Genomic DNA, 13,369 nt, shown 5'->3' with positions numbered 1-13,369 from the left:
GAACGTCAAATGTCCGCGCCACTACGTTCCTGCGGGGGGATACCAAGGACCGGGGGGGCTCCGTTTGTACTTTCTCAACTGTACAAATGATCAACTGTACAGAGAATTTTCAAACGGTGAGAGCACTACTGTGCAGAGATTCAGCTGTCGAGACAAAAAGCTAGGCTGTACATGTGGACCCAGCGCCACATGTATAGCTTACTTTTTGTTTGAAAATTCTCTGTACAGTTGATCATTTATACAGTTGAAGAAGTACAAACGGAGCCCCCCCGATGGCCTTGGACGGATGGTGGGAAGACACAGCACACTGGCGACACGCGGATGATGGGAGCTCAGAGGAGAGACAATAATTACCCGACGGGAGGATGCAGGATGCGTGGAGAAGGTTCTGGAAAGTAGTAGTAGTGGTACAAGGTTTGTGGCTCCGGCTGTTACGGGCTGGCGTCCACAGTCTTCCGGCCGTTATCCCTGCTAGGGACTTTTCTGTTTTATATGTTGGGTTTAGTTAAAATTGAAATATTTTTCTTAATTTTTTTAAGAAAATTGCATAAAATGAATGCAATTTTGTCGGTGGGAGATTGTAGTAGTGATGTGAGGTTTTGATTTTTGGTTTTTGCTTTTTTAAGGCCTTTAATTAGGGATTTCCTTTCTTGGGAGTATAAGGTACATTTACAGAACACATGCATAAGGTCTTCTGGAGAATTATTGGGGCAGGAGCATAACGGGAAGCGAATGATGTTTTTCCTGGCTAGGCTATGGTTGAGGTTTTGATGGTTGGATCTCATGCGACATAATGTAGCAATTTGGGGTCGTTTAAGGGTTGGATTTTTAAACCATGGTTGTTTCCAACCACGGTAGAAATGTTTGAAGTAGTGGGCTCCTTTTCTTTTAGCTTGATTTTTAAGAAGTTTCATGGTGGATGATTTTGCTCTTTTGTTTGTTATTTCATAAAAGTCTGTGTATGGTAGTTTGGCATTGAGGTTTGAGCTTGATTTCATCGCTTCTTGCGAGAGAGTCTGCAGACTCGTTTCCTAGAATTCCTACGTGGGCAGGGACCCAAATCAAGTGGACATATTTTCCTTGGGAGTTGAGTTTGTTCTATTGGGTAAGGATATTATATATAATCGGAGACGAGGAGTGTAGAGGAGAGAGTCGATAAGACGTTTTGAGAGTCAGAGAATAAGGGCTTTTGAAGTGTTGATATTTTCAATAGTTAGCAGAGCGTGATAGATGGCTAGTGCCTCTGTTGTGAATATCGATGCGTAAGAGGAAATTTTGAGATTTAGATTCATAGATTGGGACGGAATGTGGATCGATAAGCCGCAGTAATTTTCATCTGAGGTTTTTGATCCATCCGTATGCAGGGTGCCCCAGAATTGCACGTCCAGACTTTAAACTTAAGTTGGGGGTGAAATTCTGGATCGAAAAGTCCTGAGCGACTTTTTGATCAGACGCACCCTCTTCAACTTATTCAGGGTTGAAGTTGGACGAATCAGGGGCGTGGGATAACCGCTCGCACGACGGTGAGGAAAACATGCGAGTGTGGTGGTGTCCCCACCATACTGTACTACTCCCCTGCGGCGGCAAAAAGAGATGACTGGCGGCGGCGGGTAAGAGGAAGGGGAGCGAAATGAAAAAAATGAACACCCGCCCGCTACATAAAAATTATTTACTCCTCCCCTAATTAATGCCAAGGGATGAAACCAAGGGCATTCGATAGAGGAATAAATTCCCCATCGATTGAGGCCCATTACATCTCTTAATCCAATCGAAAAGGAGAAAAAAACAGCGTTGAAAATTACAGCGCTGGAAAAAAAACCCGGCGATTTAATTTTTTAAAGCCCCATTGGCCCTGTATGAGATTTTCATTTTTTCTTTCAGCGAAGGAAAAAAAAAATGATCAATCGCTGATGATTTTTTTTTTTTTAGGTGTTCATTTTTTTCATTTCCCTTCCCTTCATCTTACCCACCGCCGGCAGTCATCTCTTTCTGCCGTCGCAGGAGAGTAGTACCGTATGGTGGGGACACCACCACACTCGAACGTTTTCCTCACCGTCGTGCGACCGGGTATTCCACGCCCCTGATTCGTCCAACTTCAACCCTGAATAAGTTAAAGAGGGTGCGTCTGATCAAAAAGTCGCTCAGGACTTTTCCATCCAGAATTTCACCCCCAACTTAGGTTTAAATTGTGGACGTTCAATTCTGGGACACCCTGTATATTTGGGGGTGGTTATCAAGATTTAATTCTGTCAGAATTTTTCCAAGTGTAGAGTTAGGATTTTCTATTTTTTGGAGTGTTTTTCCCATGGATAGGTTTATGGGAGGTTTTAGTAAGGAGGTTTTGTAGGGATGGAGGTAGGAGGTGGCTAGGTGCCCAGTATGGATTTTGGGTTTGAATGTATTTATTCGGGAAAAGGATATATAGAGAGAGAAGTCCGTGCGGATGTTGCGGACGTTTTTTCCTTTGCGTATTAGGATTGAGTGGAGGGTTTCAATTTTGGTAGAGACTGGGTGGTTCGAGAAGGATGCAGTTTTGATGACGTAACGATCAGGGAGTTGGAGGAATCTGAATTTTAATGGAGCTTCGCGCGCTTCTGCTAAAACTACATTTGTTGGCGTGGATTGACGGAGTCCTAGTGCTAGTCTGATAGCTCTGTATTGGAGTCTATTTAGTCGTTCAAATTTGGAAAGATTTGATGGGAGGAATACGTGGGATCCATATTCGAGTGAGCCTCTAATTAGATCACAGTAGAATGTTAAGAGGATTCTCGAGTCAGCTCCGAATCACGTGTGTCTGAGGGATTTGATCATGGATAGTACTTGAGAGTTTCTTTTAATGAGATGTTTGATGTGAGGAGTAAATGATAGGCGGTAGTCGAGGACTACTCCCAAGAAATGGCTGTTTCGGTGGCTATGATATTGTGCCCATTAATGGTGATGTGGTGGTCAGAGGGATTAACGTGTTTGCAGCTAAAAATAATTAGTTGGGTTTTCTCTTCCGAGATTTCTAACTGACGAGCAAGTAAAAAATTACGAATTAGATTAGCGGAATTGGTTAGGGTATTTAGGAGTTGATTGAGATTTGGACCTCTACTCATGAGAACACAGTCATCTGCAAACATGATTATTTCGGTTTCTGGGGGAAGTAAATTCGGTAATTGAGAGCAGTAGATGTTGAAAAGAATTGGACTCAGCACGCAGCCTTGGGCTGTTCCTTGATTCATAGGCTTAGGGTTGGTAGGTTTGCCATTGACTACAGAGTGGAGTTCGCGGTGGGCAGTGTAGAAATGCAGGAAATCAGAGATACGTTTTGAGATGCCGATGGATGTTAAATCTGTGTATAGTATTGTTGGGTCGACGTTGTCAAATGCTCCCTTAATGTCAATAAAAAGACAGTTGGTATATTGGTTTTTTGCAAAACCAGTGAATGCTTCTGTAGTTAGAAGAGCTAGGTTGTCTGCGCAGGATTTGAGACGACGAAAGCCGAATTGAATTTGGAGAAGTAGATTTTCGGACTCTATCCACCAGTTGAGCCGAAGAGAGATTATTTTTTCGCATAGTTTGAGTAAGCAGGAAGCTAATGAGATGGGTCTAAATTTACCAGGGGTTTGCTTGGGGAGGAGAAAAACAAGGAATCGTCTCCAGGAGTCAGGAAATGTTCCAGAGTTTAAGAGCTCATTAATTATGTTAAGAAATGTGGATTTGTAAAATTGGGGAAGTTTGTTGATTAAATTATAATCTATTTTGTCCAACCCTGGGGCAGAGGACTTTTTACATGATGATAGCGCTATGTTGAATTCTTCGTTAGAGAACTCTTCGTCAAGTAAGTCATTTTTTTTGAAAGAACAGACGGGAGGAGCAGTTGAGGCATAGTTTGGGGGAAGGTTTGGACAGAAGTCTTCTATGAAGGAATTCATTTTATCGGTGGTGTCTTGGTCTTGTTGGGGGGCCGTGGGTGGGCATAAGCGCCTGTTTTTCCACGATTTTATTTTTTTCCAGAAAAGGGCTATGGGGGTGAGATTGTCAAAGGATTCGCAAAGTTTCATCCATCCTAGGATTTTTTGTTTCCGAAGTGTGAGTTTAGTCATTACATCTTGTCTTTTGAGGAGTATATAATTAGTATACGTGGGGCAACGTCGGAAGGTACTCGTGGATTTCCTCCTCAGTGCTACTGTTCTGGAGCACTCTTCGTTCCACCAAGGGGTCGCTGGACTCCTTCTTGAATTATTTCTATCCTGTGTATTGTTGTACGGGTGAGGTGGAGGTTTATTTGGTGGGGATGCTTCTTGGATTGCATCCATGATGATTTGTGTAATAATGTTGTATTTTTTCGGGCTCGGCATATCTTCGGGTATTGAGTTAATATTTTCTTCTTTTTGTTTTAGATAATCTTCGAAAATTTCTTTATTAATTTCAGCGTGGTTGATTTTGTAACTGAAGCGGTAAAATATCTCTGGTAGGAAGTTGAGTGAAGTAGATGTCGGATAATGATCACTGCCCATTCGGTCCGGAAGAATCTTCCAGGTCGAGTCAATAGCGATGTTGGAGGTTACTAGGGTGAGATCTATCGCAGATAAGTTTTCACCAGGGCGGACAATTTTTGTGGATGATCCATCGTTTAAAATGATGTAATTGGAGTCGGCAAGAGCTTCTGCGAGGTTCGAACCCGGTTGGCAGTCCTTCGTGCAACCCCAATGACGATGATGACAATTGAAGTCGCCTGCTATGAGAGTAGAGTGTGTGTGGGAAGTCCAGTCAAGGAGGGATTTCCATTCATTGATCGAGATTGGGTCTCGTGGTCTTTTGTAGACATTGATAATGGCCATTTCTCCTTCGGGGGAGGGTATTGATATACCTTGAAGATGTAAATTGTCTGTTATGTTATCTAGATTCATAATATTCTTGTAGATGATTTTTCCTCGAATGGCGATAAGGAGGCCGCCACCTCTTCCACCGAGACGGTCTTTTCTGATTACGTTGAATCTTGGAATCAGGAATTCTTTTTTTGGTTTAAGGAAAGTTTCACAGATAAGAAGAATATCGAATTTTGTAGCTAAGAGTTGGATGTCCCCTTGTTTGTTTTGTATACTCTGAGCGTTTCATTGCAGAATGCGGAGAGGAGGGAGTTCGAGAGCATTGGGCATATTTGAAGGTGTGAAATTTTATTGGAGGGCTGAACGTTACTTTCGGGTATTTGGGGGAAGAGCTACGAGAGAGAAGGGCGACAATGCTTCGTTGGGGACAGGGACTTAGTTGACTGAGTTTACGAGATTAGCAAGATGGTCATTAACGGATAGGGCTGACATGAGAGGAGCTAATTTTTCGGTGAAGATTGAGAGGAATTGCTTTAGTTCGGTTAAAACGTTGCGTAATTCTGTGGTGGTCTTTTCAATACTGCAGCTCGGGGTGGGGGGGGGGTGGGAGAAGATGCAGGGGAGTATGTTGGTCGGATATTTAGATGATGATTGAGGTTGGTGTAATTGCCACCTTGGGGTGAAATGAGGATATTTTGATGTTTCTCAAATGATTTAGATGGAAGAGTGGTAGGGTTTCTGATTCTTTGGGTGTTGACAGGAGGTTGGGGGGCGGGTGGAAAGGGGTAGAATGGAGGAAGGTTGGTGGAAGAGTTCGAGTGTGGCTGAGGTGGGCTGTTGGGGACTTAAGGATTTTGATTGCGTGTGATGGCCTTGCCTGCAGAAGAGTCCGGCCAGGAGCCGTTCAGTGAGCCTCTCAAGCTCTGGAAGGGATGTGGCTTGGATGTAGATGGATTGTTCGACGAGTAGTGATGAGTTGGAACGATAGGTAAAGAGTCTGGGTGAGGAGACGGGTTGTCGTCGTTGATCGAGGGGGAATTGGTTGTGTTGTATATAGGAGGCGGAGATGAGATAGAGGTTGGTGGGGGTCGTGATGGTAATCTTTTCTCGTTGAGGAGTTTTTTGGCTTCCAGGTATGAGATACCTTCAGAACACGCCAGGTGGTGGATTTTTTTTGGAGAGTCAAGGCAGGACAATTGTCAGAAGTGGAGTTATGGTGTTGTTTGCAGTTAATGCAAGTTGGGGGCATTTGGGCCTCCGGGCAGTCGGATTTGGGATCATGGGCTTGTTTAGCGCAGTGGGAGCAGGTAGTGTGAGAGCGACATTCCTTCTTGGTATGCCCGAATCTGAGACAGTTTCCGCATCTTTTCACTTGAGAAATAGAGAGGTGTACATCTAGGCGAGTGTGCCAGAGAGTGACGAACTTGGGAAGCTCCTGACCTTCGAAGACAAGGAGTATGGATTGGGTTGGCGAGTTTGGGGTGGCCATTTACCTTGTGGAAGCGATTTAGCCTGGAGGCTGCGGTAATTGTAGAGGAGGAATTTATGTCAGGAAGAATTTCATCAGGGGAGTATTCTAGAGGAACACCTTTGATGATTCCTTGACGTTTAATTTTATATTGTGGGATGTAGGCGACAAGCTTGTTATCGACGAGACGAGGGTGGTTGAGGGTGGAGTTTGCGACTTGGGGGCTGGAGAAGGGGATTAGGATCTTCTGTCCCACTTTTTTGGATTGAAAACCATCATTAGGGAATTTTAGGGTTTCTTGAATTTTTGCTACTATTCTGCAGACTGTTAGTTGGTTGGGAGGTTTCCAATCGTCTTGCGACGGATCGCTGTCAAAAATTACATCAAATTGCTTTTCTTGTGACGAGATGGGGTATTTGTTTTTCATTACATCTGGAGGGAGTGGTTTTGGGATGTAGGTTTTTTTGATTTGTTGAAGAGGGGATGCATTGTGGTCTTGAGCCGACTAGAGACTCGCCGATGGGGGGTGTCTCTGAGGAGATTGTTGCATTGCAGAACTTGTGGATCTGGTTGATGTATTCCCCACGTGTGTGTGGGTGCCGGCATTGTGTTTGGGGAACTTTAAGAATTCAGATGAGTCAGGGTAGTCGCGAGATCTTTTTTTGTTTCTTGGGTCTGATAAATCATGGGAGGGTGGATGAGAGTTTTGAGGAGGTAGAGGGTTGTGAATGTGGTTGCGATCTGGGAAATTTGCATCTTGGGAGTCTTGACTGAGGTATGAGTCTAGAAAAGTGGTGGCTATTATTGTCTCGTTGTCAATAAGCATATTCTCAATACATTTATGTGAGACAGTGCTTGAGGGTGGAACTTCAACAACTTCTGATTCTGAATCAGATTCTCCTTGGAGAGCCATTTCTTCAATTATTTGATAATCGTTATTATATCTCAGAGCTGAAATGGTAAATTAGGTTATGTGCGAATGGTGTCTTGGCGCCACACGAGATGTGGGGACGCTCGCCGTGCAGCGTTTTCCTGATGTTGATTTCTTTTCCAGGTCCGCTGGTGAATTAGAGGATGAGAGGAGAAACTTTGTGCTTAGGTATTAATTTGATAAGGGGCGAGACACGGGGCACTATTGAGGTGTACTGGGGTGTAGTAAAGTAAACTGGGTTTTTCCGCATAGAACTCTGTGGAACAACGTACGAAACGAGGTGTTACTCCGGCCGCGGTTCACACGGGACTCTTTTAAGGTTCTGGAAAGCCGACCGGAACCAGCTCACTCGGCATCACCAGGAGCTAAGGCGCATGCGTTAAGCATCAAGGGCGCATGCGTTACGAATTAGGGCAGCTGTCGCGCATGCCTAATTAAAGGGGATTGGTGGACAATGACTTCACCGCCCCCTGCCCTCCTATCATCGAACGCGTGATCCACCTGTTGGGTACGGCACGTGTGCCGTACGAACATTTCCCGTCTGGTGGGCCTTGAGATTGGACCTCCGAGACATCGGCTTAGCGTGGTTTTTTTCTTACAGGCATTTGGTTTTTAAATTTTTTAATTGTTATTAACATTTATCGTGGACAGAGATTCAGAAGGTAATTTAATTTGGATGTCCCAGACCTCTGAGTCCAGAAGGACTGTATGTTGAGTATTCCCTCACCGAATCTCTGGCCGCTTCAAGCAGTGAAAACTCTCGAGGTCTATCTCTCTCTCCGAGTTAATAATTGAAATGTGCTCGTTAGAGAATTGAATTTTTTTAATTTGAGGAGAAAATTGTGATATTTGACTGCGTGAATTTTGTGCCCTATATAATGACTTATAAAATCTCTTGCCACTGAATTTCGGTTCCGGAATGTGAAGGTCGCGTGACGTCGACCGTGTTTGAGTCGTATTATCGTCTCTGTCGCGTATTTCTTTTGTTTGGGAGTCACCGAGATTCACCGATTTTATTATTGTTTCGAGTCGTTGAAGTATTTAACGAATTTCGGCTACGGTCGTTCTGATCAACCGTGTGTCTACATTTAGACTAACAAGTGGGTTTACTAGCTCACTTGTTCCGATTTACATGTCGTGTCCGGTTCATGATAATAACTCGAGTCTAGCGACTCAGGTGTGCAATCATTTGTTAGCTGACTGCGTTGACTCTCTCTGTCGGAATGATTTAGTTTTTTTTTTTTTGTTATTGTGACTAGACTTCAGAACTAACTTAATACCTTGTAACTTGACGACAATGACTCAAAGCACATTCCGGTGTGTCATTAATCACGCAGACTCAAATCAAAGGGATTTCCTATTTATTCATTTCATGATAAATCCAACAAGCTCCAACTAGAGCATATAGTAAGGAGTGGAATCGAAAGCCCTTGGGAAGCGTACATAAAGTGCGCAGACACCACTTTTTTGGTGACTTGCGTGGAGGTGTATTTATGAGTGGAATGTGGAGATGCATTCACTACCGATGTTTTCATCAGGAAAATATATCTCGTAGTCAGCGAAAGTGCTAAATCCTGCCATCGATTTCTGAAAATGGGCATAACTCTTTCGGTGCTATGATATACCAAAGTGTTTTCTCTGTAATGAGTGGGGACTCTCTGATCAACTTTCTTATATATAATTGATCAAAGTATTTTAGTTCAGTGCTTAGGCAGAATCTCCGCTTCCGCCTCCCCCCCGCGGCCCGGATCGGAGGCTTCGAGTGCTGTCCAACGGTGGTTGAGGTCGCGCAACTGTGGTGTAGATTTTTTGCTAGCTAAAACCATAATATTTTCGTTCACCCGGATAATAAGAACTAGTCGAAATGATCTGTGAAATTTGGTAAGATGGAGAGTGTGACGATTAATCTCTGATATGCCGGAAATTCAAGAATTATCTATGACTGACTCAGCGGGTACATTTTGGTAACCGAAGATATTCCAAAAACCCAATGTTGATTGAGCTTGATTCTCCAGTAGATTAGTGATCAGGCTGGTAAGGTTTTCAGGGTTTTTAGCCCTGAAACCGTGTCAAAATAAATCACCGTGTTGGTTGAATTGCGATTGTTCGAAAGTCATCAAGATCGAAGGTAGAATATTTGACCTTCATCGTATAGCTCCAGCTCTTCCACTTCCTTGCGAAGGTAACGTTTGGGTCATTCCAACTTTTCGAACCAGCGACAACTGTTTTCCTGTTTAAAGTGACAGACTTGCTTTGTCTTAAATTACCTGTGCCGCTAATCACGTCTGATTCCTTTCTGGACAGGTGATGTTATCGTAAATGCATGACTTTCCAAGAATGATGAAACATCTGAATCAGGTACGATCTGACCAATATTTTATTCCGTGCTACCTGAGTCAGCAGATATATCAAGTGCTTTTACTACTACATTATTCCGCTTGGCGTTCTGACTAGCATGTTCTTCTGCATGCTCGAGTCTGTTAACACCGGCTGCCAAGACGCCTGAGGCACCTTTGGTTTAAACAGTGTTGACATATTCCCGCAGGGGGTGTAATCAGTGTTGCTGGCGATCCCTAGTCGTCACTGTATTCATCTGTGAAAATCTACATTTCCTATAGAAAATCACCGGATTTTTTTCCCTCCGATGAACATTTATTTACATTTTCGTTACTGTGGCGTGGAAAGCGCTTCCAACCCAACTGGTTTGAGGACGATAGGTTACATATTATAAGACCGGACTCCACCGAGATATATTACAGCCCCTGGGAGTGTAGATGCTTGCCTACCTTCCGCTAAACGCGATCTACTATGCCTCAAACGGAGACTGTCGTAACTTCGGAGTGACATGACAGTTGAGCAATAGCAACACAACAGTATCAAGTGAGTGAAAATTATCAAGAAGGACAATGAATGGCGTTATTCCTGAAATTCCAGAGGACGTGCTTTCTAGCGAAATGTGCAGTGAAGAGCAGGAATCCACTGATTCGCTTGGATCAGGTGATGTAACTTCTCTGGGATACCAGAACCTTTCAGGGACAGATGCGAACCTCAACGAAGAGGCATCATTTATTTCTGATGATGTTTTGGTTGAGGCAAAAAACGCTGAATTGTATTTCATCACTACCAAATCCAACAACGTATACGACAAACCGCGCACAAATTTTCAAATGTTTTTGAAAGAATAAAAAATAAGGATTGTGAATGAGAAAGTACTGTTGGGATACTTTCACATCTTGAGGACATCCATGGCACGAAAATCGTTATGGGCTATATATTCCATGTTAAAAAGGACTCCGGCACGGTTATAATGGACATCAGTTTGATAATTACTACAAGCTCACCATGTTTTTATCAGGCAACGAGAAAACATCTACTCATGTTCCGAAGCAAGCTCGTACATTCACTGCACGGTAATTTATACATTCATTGAAGAGGCTCCTGACATGATTTACTTGCCACAACAGGTACGTTTATAATAATTCTAATATCAGTATTATTGTCGAAGGAATTCTTTTTAGTTATGTAGTCAATGGTTCAAATCGCGAATAAATATTTGTATGCATAGGTTACAGCGATCATTGGGATTCATGGTCTGTGTCGAGCAGCAGAGCTCTACAACTTGACGTTGAATAACATAGAGGATCATCATACCTGCATCAACTTTGTTTTGGAGAAAACCAAAAATGGTCAGAATCGGGGATTTTCACTTACTGGCGAATACCGTAATATTGTGAAGAAGTACTTGTCTTTGAGACCACCAGGATTTGAACGGAAAAATTTGTTTATAAAATACAACAAAGGGCAATGTCATCGCCAAGTAATTGGCATACATGCTATTGCCAAGTTTCCGAAGCAGATCGTCACCTGTTTGAACCTCGCAAACCCTGATTCATTTACCGGGCATTTATTTCGACGTACAGGCGCAACAATCGCAGTTGAGGCAGGGGTTGATTTCATGGCTCTCAAAAAACTGGGAGAATGGAAATCTTCCTCAACACCCCATCGTTATACTGACAGCACTCAGAAACATAAAAACATAGTATCCAGTCAAATTAGCAACGCCATTAGAAGAGTCTCAGTAGTTCCTACTTCTACAAGCACAATGAATGCTCTATCTGCATCAGGATCCCGTTCTCCACCAGCTCTCGCAGTTCCCATATTTGCTCACCCGACGACTTCATATCATCCCGCTTCAAGTACAAAAAAGCCAAACTCAACATCCAGTCGTTTTCGTCAGCTGCAATCGCTCATCAACCCATCTTGGCAGAGCAGCGATCCCTGATCGATATTCCACGCAGCTCCGCTCAAACCATAAATATCCATTTTTCAGGTTGCTCAAGTTTCAATATATTTGCTACCTCTGACAATGAAAATCGTCCATAAAAACGTTTTGCTAAGGTTCTATTGTCCATGGTTGTGTTCATCCAAAGAAGAAATCATACTATTGTAAAGCTTATTAACCAAAAAACATTTTATATTATTAAAGCATTATGAATCTTTTAGTATTTTGATTAAGATTCGTTTTCTTTAGCATATATTGTTTATGTATTTTTTCAAAGAATAAATGTTTTTTAATTAAGTCTATTTCAGTTTTTCAGTGGCGAAGGTCCCCCTCCTCCCTTTCACGCGCCCCGTCGCCCACCCGCCATAGGCCTTCGTAACTAAAAAAAGATTATAGCATTCGGACGATGGTGTCGGATTGTGAGTCGTGTGAAGTTTGCGGCACTCCTCACAATCCTCCACCAATCGTCCTCATGCCATAATCCACTGTCATTTTTTAGTATGTCGATTAAGATTCGTTTTCCTCAGTTTATATTATTTCTGGTTATGTATGTGGAATGGATGTAATGAGTGAAGAGTGATTGCTTTGTTCTTTCGGATATTCGCGCACGCGAGAGAACGATATGGCACTAGTTAACGTTAATTTATTTACATGCTAAGCTTTCAGTGTAATTTATGTGTTGGTTTTTAACGTAAGAAAAGCGAGGAAAAGGCGACGTGTCTGCCGAACATGATAGTTTTATGACGGTCATCTGTCGAGTTTTAAGGATTTTCTGTGTACTGTAACGGTCGGTTTTTGTCCGGCCATATGGGGTCATCCTCAGGACAGACCTTGTATTGTTGAGGACTCAGGGAGAAAGTTAGTGTTTTAAAAAATGAGGAAAAAACAGTGCATTTTCAGGTTTCGGAAAGCGGTACGAAGTCAGGTGTGACTTGACCGGTTGCGCGAGAAGATACTCGTCTTCTACTAAATTAATGTCAACTTGAGTGTACGCTATTTGAAATAAACTTAGTTACCTTTTTCACAATACACAAATCCTGCCCTTTATAATATTGATCCTACATGTATTTTTCCGACGAATACACGTTTTTCAATGAGGTCTCTTTCCGTCTTTCAGTGGCAGGGGGGGGGCGGGGGCGGACCCCCCTTGGCACGCCGCTACGCCCACCCGCCATAGGCCTTCGTATCGCTAAAGAGATTATGGCATTCGCCTCCGGCGAGCCTGGACTTCCACTTGCCACGCCTCGTGCTGCAAACTTCAGACTCCTGACAATCTGCCGCCTATCGTTCTCATACCATAATGTACTACTTTTTGCTTATAATTTTTGAACATAAATATTGGGGCGAAAAAAAAACTAAAAAGACAAAAATACACTCCTTAAGTCAATAAACCTTATGTAAATCCATGCATAAACTCTCAAAACAGACTGTTCAGATTTAAATCTGAAGACGGAGGGCAGTCAGCTTCGTCGGCTAAATTCGGTTGACCTCGGGTCACCGACGAGACTGGCTGACCCACTCGTCACATCAGTCTTCGTTTTTCCATGGAAAGAGCCACCCGTGTTTAGTGAATTATTGTTCCAACGGTCAAACCAATTAATATTCCAATTAATCCGCGGTCAAGTTCACCATTTAAGATTTAACCTAAATTCGGATAATTAAACCACCAGTGTTTCGGTCTTTATCCATCAATAATTAATCCACCAACAATTATAATCGCCAAGTTATTTTGTCATGAACGCCCAAAAAAATCCAAAGTTGATAACCATTACTCTCCCACTGATGCGCTGAGAGCGTTTCACCAAGAATTCTTCTGACGATTTATTAGAAATTATCTATTTAAAGTTGTTAAGTCGCACCACTGAGCTTCTACC

The 13,369-nt window shown here is 42.9% G+C and overlaps 2 protein-coding genes across 2 annotated transcripts in view; one reads left to right on the top strand and one right to left on the bottom strand.

The window, feature by feature from the left end:
- Positions 1-13,369, top strand: part of LOC135168868 (uncharacterized) — a 62,459-nt gene that overhangs the window by 5,438 nt on the left and 43,652 nt on the right. The gene's annotated exons all lie outside the window — the stretch shown is intronic.
- LOC135168043 (uncharacterized) overlaps positions 1-13,369 on the bottom strand; it is a 46,635-nt gene that overhangs the window by 23,013 nt on the left and 10,253 nt on the right. The gene's annotated exons all lie outside the window — the stretch shown is intronic.

The sequence above is a fragment of the Diachasmimorpha longicaudata genome, chromosome 1 (assembly GCF_034640455.1).
Source record: "Diachasmimorpha longicaudata isolate KC_UGA_2023 chromosome 1, iyDiaLong2, whole genome shotgun sequence".
Classification (NCBI taxonomy): Eukaryota; Metazoa; Arthropoda; class Insecta; order Hymenoptera; family Braconidae; genus Diachasmimorpha; species Diachasmimorpha longicaudata.
This window is presented reverse-complemented; position numbering and strand designations above follow the sequence as displayed.